General features: G+C 43.6%; 1 non-coding gene across 1 annotated transcript; it reads left to right on the top strand.

The window, feature by feature from the left end:
* Window positions 1-1,167: 1,167 nt before the first annotated feature.
* On the top strand, window positions 1,168-1,308 carry LOC111722766. Its single transcript, XR_002771443.1, has one exon. It is a non-coding gene; the product is annotated as a U4 spliceosomal RNA (small nuclear RNA).
* The last annotated feature ends 7,249 nt before the right edge of the window (window positions 1,309-8,557 follow it).

Raw genomic sequence — 8,557 nt, 5'->3', positions numbered from 1 at the left:
CCACCTCGGCCTCCCAGAGTGCTAGGATTAGGGGCGTGAGCCACCACACCCAGCCTTGATTTATCTTTGTTACCTGGTATATTTTGCCCACCCATTTGTTTTCACCCTGTCACTTTTCTTTAGTTACTTACATAAAACATAACACAATCATGTTCCTTGGTGAGCAGGTATAGGCAAACCTACTCACAAAGGCCAAAGGAGCTTAGAGGCCAGAGGCTGACACCCAGTTTCTAAGAAAACATTTAATAGGGACTTAACAGAAGAGATGTCTCTGGTGGCCAGGAGACTGTGGATCTCTGTACATACCCTCCAGAAAATATTTTTTATAGAGCAAGCTGTTTCTGCTAACACCTATTTACAGGCAGGTTCTTGAGATTAGGACATGCACTTCTTTGGAGACCCATACTTTTCCTACCATAGCAAAAAACTGCTTCCGTCTGAGCAGTTAGCAAGTTTTTCTCTACCCCTGAAATTTAGGATCTTAAGTAGGATAGGAGATAGTCTCACTTTCTTAGCCGAAGGAATTTGTTTTCTAAATATTGTTCCATTAGTACTTATCAATTGTTCTGTTTTATTACTACTTTAAAACTTTTTTTTCACAAATACTTGCCATGATGTTCAAAACTTTATTATTTTGAATAAACAGTATATGCTCATGATTCAAAGAAAAAAAAGAAAGAAAAGGTAGGATTTTAGCTAATAATAATGTATCACTATTGCTTCCTTAATGGTGACTAATGTGCAGGCCGATGTAATATGTTAATAGGGAAGTATATGGAAATCCTCTGTGTTATATTTGTAATACTCAGGTAAATCTGGAACCCTTTAAAAATTTAAAAGCTGGGGTGGTGCCTGTGGCTGAGAGGAGTAGGGCACCAGCCCCATATACCAGTGGTGGTGGTTTCAAACCCAGCCCCAGCCAAAAACGGCAAAAAAGAAAAAAAAATTAAAAGTTTACTTGAAAAACTCTGATGGACCCTATTGCAAGTAACAATGGCAACTGGTCCTTACTCAGTTTTGGCACTCCAGTGGAAGAAATTCAGCTTTTATCCTGCCTTCCCTGTATGTTTCAAGAGAACACAAGAGCAGCAGCTGATGAGGAAGAATTCTGCCTCATTGAAGAATTACTTACAGTCTTAGCACACTTCTTAAGCTAATATTTAGCATACCTTTGTGCAGTGGCAGTATCACAGCCAATAAGGTTTATCTGAGGCATAATTATTGGTAACTGAATACTTTTCCCAAGCCTCCGCCCTGATGACTTGAAATATAGTCCGCATTGGCAATTTTTGACAGTCTCTATGGAGACTCAATTTTAAAAAAGGGTAATATTAAGCTTTAAGAGTTTTTATTGGAGTGGCACCTATGGCTCAGTGAGTAAGGCACTGGCTCCATATACCTAGGGTGGTAGGTTTGAACCCGGCCCCGGCCAAATGGCAACAAAAAAATAGCCAGGCAGTGTGGTGGGTACCTGTAGTCCTAGGTACTTGGGAGGTTGAGGCAAGAGAATTGCTTAAGCCCGGGACTTTGAGGTTGCTGTGAGCTGTGACGCCACAGTACTCTACCAAGGGCAACACAGTGAGACTCTGTCTCCAAAAAAAAAAAAAGTTTTTATTGAATTGATTTGAAGTTTTGAGTAATTCAAGTGAGTATTTCTGAAATTCAGTTGGGTGTGCAGCCACTTGTCAGGCCCCGTTGCAACCACACTACTTACTGGGAAATTTGTATTTTGGTTCCAGTTTCTCCTGAGGTATCTGTATAGACATAGCAGATAGTGTTCAATACCGTACAGATTCTTTCCAGCGTAGCCCACAGGAGCTCCAGCACTGCCTGTTTATTTAGGAGCACCTGGGCTAGCAAGTTGAGTAATCTTTGTTGAACCTTAAGGCTTTTGCAGCTTTTTTCTTTTTGATCATTAGTCTTAGTGTTAGTTTTTCAATGCCTATTTTGAAATTCAAAGATTTTACATATTAAAACCCAATATGTTACCTTAGGACTATGAAGCAGAAAGAAAAAACAAATTGGAGCAAATTTGACCACTGTATATTATTCTACACTTTTTGACTAGTCTCTTAATTTTACGAATAGATTAGTTTAGTTAAATAGGTATGTATTATTTTATGAGGTGGTATTGTAAACAAGGGTGAAATCTAATAATACCAGAATTTCTTCCTCAGTAGGTCGTTGGTCTCGGGGATTTAAAGAATGAACCCAGACCACAGATCAGTGGTAAGACAGGAAGTTACTAGAGAGAAGAGTACAGGAGTCAAAAGCCCTTGAGCTTCTGGCAGAGAGGAAGACCTAGTTGAAGTCTCTCTCACAGGACCTTTGTCTAGGATTCTATATCACATTTTGGCCAGGACTGGGTAGGTGGAAAAACATCTTTTCAAAGTTAATGAGTACATTAACAAATGAATGAATGTAGTCCTTCCTCCAAGGGCAAGTTTATCATGAAGCAGTGGTGCCCATAGCTCAGGGGTAGGGCACTGGCCACATACACAGAGTGATGGGTTCGAACCTGGCTCAGGCCAGCTAAAACCACAATGACAACTGCAACAACAACAACAAAATAGCCAGGCATTGTGATGGGCGCCTGTGGTCCCAGCTACTTGGGAGGCTGAGGCAAGAGAATCGCTTGAGCCCAAGAGTTTGAGGTTGCTGTGAGCTGTGATGCCATAGCACTCTACCCAGGGCGACAGCTTGAGACTCTGTCTCAAAAAAATAAAAAAATAAAAAAGGTTATCAGGAAGGGATTAGGGTATTTGCTCCGTACTCTAGGTAGAACTACCCCCAAATAACTCAGGCTGCTTTGTTCATGACCTTGCTAAAGTCCAGAGGGTGTGGCCTGGAAAAGACAGCCTGTTTGTGCCTGGAAATGGGGGTCTGATTTCTGAGTGCACCTGGGCCCAGAGAATGGGGGGGCATCCCTGTCCATCCCTGAGCGGGGGTGGGGGGGAATCCTGTATCAATCCTCCTTCTCCAAATAGAAGCTCTAACTGCTTTTAGGGAAAAGGGGAGCTGACCACTCCAAACTGCTTCCTGCTAAAGATGGATAGTGATATAGGGAGCAGTTAGAGGTTCCTCAGAGGAGGGCAATCCAGGGCTCACAGTAAATGGAAATTCGGATTGATCTGTCTAGCTTGGGGCAAAATGTTAGGATATTTTCTTCATGAAATTGCCCAGTCCCAGGAAACTGGGGTCCCTCGTCCAGGCTGGAATGGGGAAACTCTGTATCAATAGAAGGGGACAGTTAGGGTCTCTCCAGATGGGCAGTGATCCAGGGGTCCGCAACAGAGTCAGGTCTTGAGCTGGAACTCTTTTCACTGTTTGAAGGCAAGGGCAGAACAGTGTGGGGAAGGGGTTAATTAAGGTGTCAGTGATGGCCAGTTGGAAATAATCAAGTCTGTGATTTTGAGAGAAAACTGTATCAACACTTTCCTTGCTGTCTTCTGAATAATAACTTCAAATTTTCTTTAGGTTCACAGGTGTAGGTGGACTGTGGTCTATTCCCTTCATAGTTTTTTTTTTTTTGAGACAGTCTCTCTATTATCGCCCTTGGTAGAGTGCTGTGATGTCACAGCTCACAGCAACCTCAAACTCTTGGCTTAACTGATTCTCTTGCCTCAGCCTCCTAAGTAGCTGGGACTATAGGCACCTGCTACAATGCCTGGCTTTTTTTGTTGTTGTTGTAGTTGTCATTGTAGTTTAGCAGGCCCCAGGCCAGGTTTGAACCCACCAGCTCTGGTGTATGTGGCCGGCGCCCAACCACTGAGCTATGGGCGCTGAGGCCATGGCCATGTCTGTAAGAGATGATGGGTTTCAGGATTTCACTTGTGAATGATGTAACCAGGAATCTGTTCCTGTAACTTTAACAGCTGTAGAAGAAAGTAACAGGAAAAGGACCTTCCCAAGTTGGGGTAATTAGGTCTCTTCCCAAAGTTAGTTTAATTGCCTCTGGGGTTAAGGGCTATAGCTGCTACAACTCCCAGACAAGGTGGCCATCCCTTGGCCACTGTGTCAATTTCTTTACTAAGACAAGCTATAGGTTACAAAACTGGACCCCTGCATTGGCTCAAGACCTCTAGGGCAATTTCAGTTTGCCCTATAAAGTATAGATTAAATTGTTGTCCAGTGGGAAGATTTAAAGCAGGGGCCTATAAGAGAGCGTTTTTTTCAACTGTTGAAATGCCTTATCTGCTGCTGGTTCCCATTCTAGAATGACCAGGCACTCCTTTTGAGCATTTTTAATTAAAGAAGGAGTGGTCTAGCTGTTTCACTATATCTGGGAATCTAGAGTCTGCAAAAGCCTGTAATTCCTAAGAAGCCTTAAAGCTGTCTGAGAGTTCCAGTGTTAGGGTGAGCCAATATTTGTTCTATTCTTTCTTTGCGCAAGGCTCTCTTTTCCTGTGAAAGTCGGAGACCCAAATAGTGCCCTTCAGGAACATGTAATTGGGCTTAGCCTTGGAAACTTTGTATTCACAATCAACTACAAAGCTTAATAGAGCTTTGGTAGCTTAATAGAGCTTGGGTAGTTTTGTGGCATTCCTCTGCATCTGGTGCTCCCCAAAGAAGGTCATCTATATACTGAATAAAAGTCTCTGTGGGATATGAGAAATGACTCAAGTCTTGGGCTAAGGCTTGCCCAAACAAGTGAGAACTGTCCCTAAATCCCTGAGTTACGGTGGGATTTTTTTTTTTTTTTTGAGACAGAGTCTCATTATGTCACCCTGGGTAGAGTGCCATGGCACCCCAGCTCACAGCAACCTCAAGCTCTTGGGCTTAAGCTATTCTCTTGCCTCAGCCTCCCAAGTAGCTGGGACTACAGCCTGGCTATTTTTTTGTTGCAGTTATCATTGTTGTTTAGCTGGCCTGGGCTGGGTTTGAATCCGCCAGCCTGGGTGAATGTGGCCAGCGCCCTACCCACTGAGCTACGGGCACTGCTCATATAGTGGGATTTTTAAACTTAATTTGGACCAGTTGAGCATATTTTGTGCTTCCCACCTGTCTCTCAGTAGCTGATATTTCTGTGTTAATTTCTGTCTCTAATAAGGGAAGGCATAGTATAGGTTTCTGTTCCATATTCGTATAAATGGTTATTCTAATTTAGTTAGTATGACTCTTTCTAAAAGGGGAATAGGACTTTCAGGCATGATTAGGAAGGCATAAGAGAACAGCCAGTCATTCCAATTGCAGCTTAAAGGTTGAGAGAACAATTTGGTAACCAGCTTTCCAGACAACTCCTGTATAGTTACAGATTTGGGGATAGAAGACCAGGGTTAGACAGGAGTACAGAAAAGGTTGCTCCAGTGTCCAGAAGAAATTCTGTCTTCTGGCCCTCCACTATGAGGCAGACCCGAGGCTCTTGAGGGGTGATAATACAAGCTGGAGCCATGAGAATCTGCCCTGGGCACCCTCAGTCCAGTTTGGGTGCTGACTGGATCACTGTCCCAGGAGGCCTTCACCTCGGGGGACAAGCTGCTCTCCAGTGATCACCGTTGCATTCTGGACAGGGCCTGGTGGCTTTCCTGACAGTCAGTGCTACCAGGGGCAATCTCCCTTGAAGTGGCCAGTCTGACCACATTGGAAGCTCTTGTCCTTCCTTAGCTCCTCTGGCTTCCCTCTTTCCCTGAATGTGCCTGTTTGTTGGAGTGCCATTACTACAGTCATTCTTTTTTATATCTTCTGTCTTTTTCCTCCTCTTTCTCTTGATCTTGATTATAAAAGGTCACTGTGGCCATTTTAAGAAGATTCTTCAGGTTATGATCTGGGTCTAGAGCCAATATCTGGAGTTTTCTTTGAATGTCCAGTGCCACCTGAATGATAAATTTATCTTTTAAAATAATTTGGCCCTCTAAGGAGTCAGGTGTCAACTGAGTGTGTTTTCTCATCACCTCCCTACGCTGCTCAAGAAAGGCTGAGGGACTCTCATTTTGCTCCTGGTAAATAGTAGACAACTTACAATAATTTATAAGCTTTTTTTAGATCGATGTAAACCTTCTAGGTTACATGTTAGAAAATGTTTGTGCCACCAGTCACCTTGTTTCTCAGGGTCCCATTCAGGATCCTTAAAGTGAACTGCCTGCCTTCCCGTGGGGTGTCTGTCCCTTTCCTCAGAGGACATGCTGCCATCAGTATTGGCCATGAAGCACAAATCACCTCACTTTCTAGCCTCACCTAAGGCTTCATTTTTCTCATTTAAAGTTAAAGTTTGATCCAGTAGCAGCATTACATCTCTCCAAGAGAGGTCAAAGGTTTGTCCTAACCTTTGGAGAACATCTGTATACCTATCTGGGTCATCAGAAAATTTCCTTAAATCAACCTTAATTTGTTTTAAATCTGTCAGAGAAAATGGAGTAAATACACGCGAGCATTTTCCCTCTCACCACCTGCAGTCTCAACCAAAGAACACAAAGGATACCATTGCTTTCTGCAGGTCCCAATAGGGCCAGAAAACATTCTTGGAACAGACTTCTTGGAGTTTTCTAAATGTACCGAGGAAGGTGTGGGAGAAGTAGATGGTGGGTTTCAATAGGTGTTGACGGTGTCTCTCTTGGGAATCCCTGGCCATTTGGGGAAGTTACTACAGCCAACAGAGCTGGATCTGACAGGTTTTGCACAGCTGGGGGTGGTCTCTGAGAAAAAAGAAAGCTTGGACTGAGGTAATTCAGACCATTTCTCCTTTTGTTTACCGTAATTTAGAGTGCCCTCTGGTGGTTATTGGCCGCCATTTACAGAGTCGATACTAGGGCCAGGCTTGGGTGCAGAAGAAAAACCACACATTCTTTTTTCACAGTCTGAGGATTGAACACATCCTAACATAGCCCAGCGGGGTGTTACAGCAGCAGAGGCCGAAAAATCAGGTACCCGGGAGCCATAGAGGTCCCAGATGATTAAAGTTCTCTTGGCAAGAGAACATGTACCTGGGTGTTCTCTTAGAGAACATTACCCATCTGTGGGCAAGAACAAACGTCCAGTTTCTTAATCAATCCCACCCTATGTTCCTGGGTTGTCAAAGCCTCCTCTGACCAACCTAGGAACCCTTCCAGCCAAACAAAAGGAAGTCTCCCACCAATGCTTGGGAAAGAATCCCTGAGGAGAGTGGAACCTCGGCCCATGCGCTGGTCTTGATTTAGCCACAATTACCAGTGTAGGGCTTTTTACCCAATGGCTCTCCTGTGCTCATGACTTGCTGGCAGCACAGGCCAAGAAATCAAGTATCTGGGAGCCTGGTCCTACCTCATGCAAGTGCTGTCCCTTTCTGCACCTGCCCCAAGAGTATCAATTAAAGTGGGGATGAGCCCCGTCCTAGAGAAAACCACTGCGTGGTGCTCCCACCTGTAACCCTTTATAATTTGTACAAGCTTCTTCTAACTTCCCAGTAACAAGGGAAATAGGATTTGTATCATGAACAGGTCTTAAATGCAATCTTTTCCGCCCTCCTTTCTTTCCCAGAAGTTAGTAAGGCAACAATAATTAAACTCAGTGAAAAAAATCAGCGTTGAGAGACACTTTAAAATTTTTGCATTAGAATTAGTTACAACTAGTCGAGGTTTTAGAGACACCTGGAATGTCTTTGAACCTTTCCATTTATGACAGTAGACCAGAAAAAAGTCAAATACCTAGGATCATTTTTTTTTTTTTTTGCCTTTCTTCGGTTTTTTTTTTTTTTTCTTCCAGTTTTTGGCCGGGGCTGGGTTTGAACCCACCACCTCCGGTTTATGGGGCTGGCACCCTACTCCTTGAGCCATAGGCGCCCGCCCCTGATTTTGTACATTTGGTTTTTTTTTTTCGATTTTTGTTATACTTGCCTTGGTTGATTTGTTTTTGAGATCTTCTCAAACTTCTTCGGTTTTTTTTTTTTTTCTTCCAGTTTTTGGCCGGAGCTGGGTTTAAACCCACCACCTCCGGTTTATGGGGCTGGCACCCTACTCCTTGAGCCATAGGCGCTACCCCCTTTCTCCATTTTCAAAGGTTTTCTTTCTTCCCTTTTTTCTTTTAAAGAAGAGACTGAACTGTAACCTAGGGTTTAGGGAAATTCATGCCTGCGGTGCTGCCCCCGGGCTTCCCATCAGAGGCTCCTGGTCGCCTGGAGAAGCCAAGTTGGGGAGTCATTTGCACTTTGTTTGGAACCAACTTCTTGGCCTCTGTTAACAAAGTTCAGTTTTTTCTCCAGCACGTGGAAAAGCCATGAATTTAATTTTTTCTCAAACATGTGGAAAAGCCAATTGAATTTAATTTTGCAGTGAAAGGCAATGGAAAGTACCTTTTTGAAACATGCTTATAACATCCGAAAAATACGAGAAAGACCCAGTACCAACTTAAGTAGATATATAAAGCAATCCTTTACCGACATTCAAAGCGTGCAAACCACAAGGAGAGAGAGAAAGCGGCAGGGGGTTGTAGAGATCAGTAGAAGAGGTTTGGGATCAAGGAACACCAAGAGGATAGTGAAAGATCTAGGAGAGCAGGGTTTTCAGAAGGCCCTCCAGTGCCCTGGGGTCAGAACCAGTGCTGGGTCCCCCAGGACCTCTGGGAGCTACTTCTTTTTTTTTTTTTT

The sequence above is a fragment of the Otolemur garnettii genome, unplaced genomic scaffold (assembly GCF_000181295.1).
Source record: "Otolemur garnettii isolate 467f Iridium unplaced genomic scaffold, OtoGar3 scaffold00352, whole genome shotgun sequence".
In the NCBI taxonomy this organism is placed as follows: Eukaryota; Metazoa; Chordata; class Mammalia; order Primates; family Galagidae; genus Otolemur; species Otolemur garnettii.
This window is presented reverse-complemented; position numbering and strand designations above follow the sequence as displayed.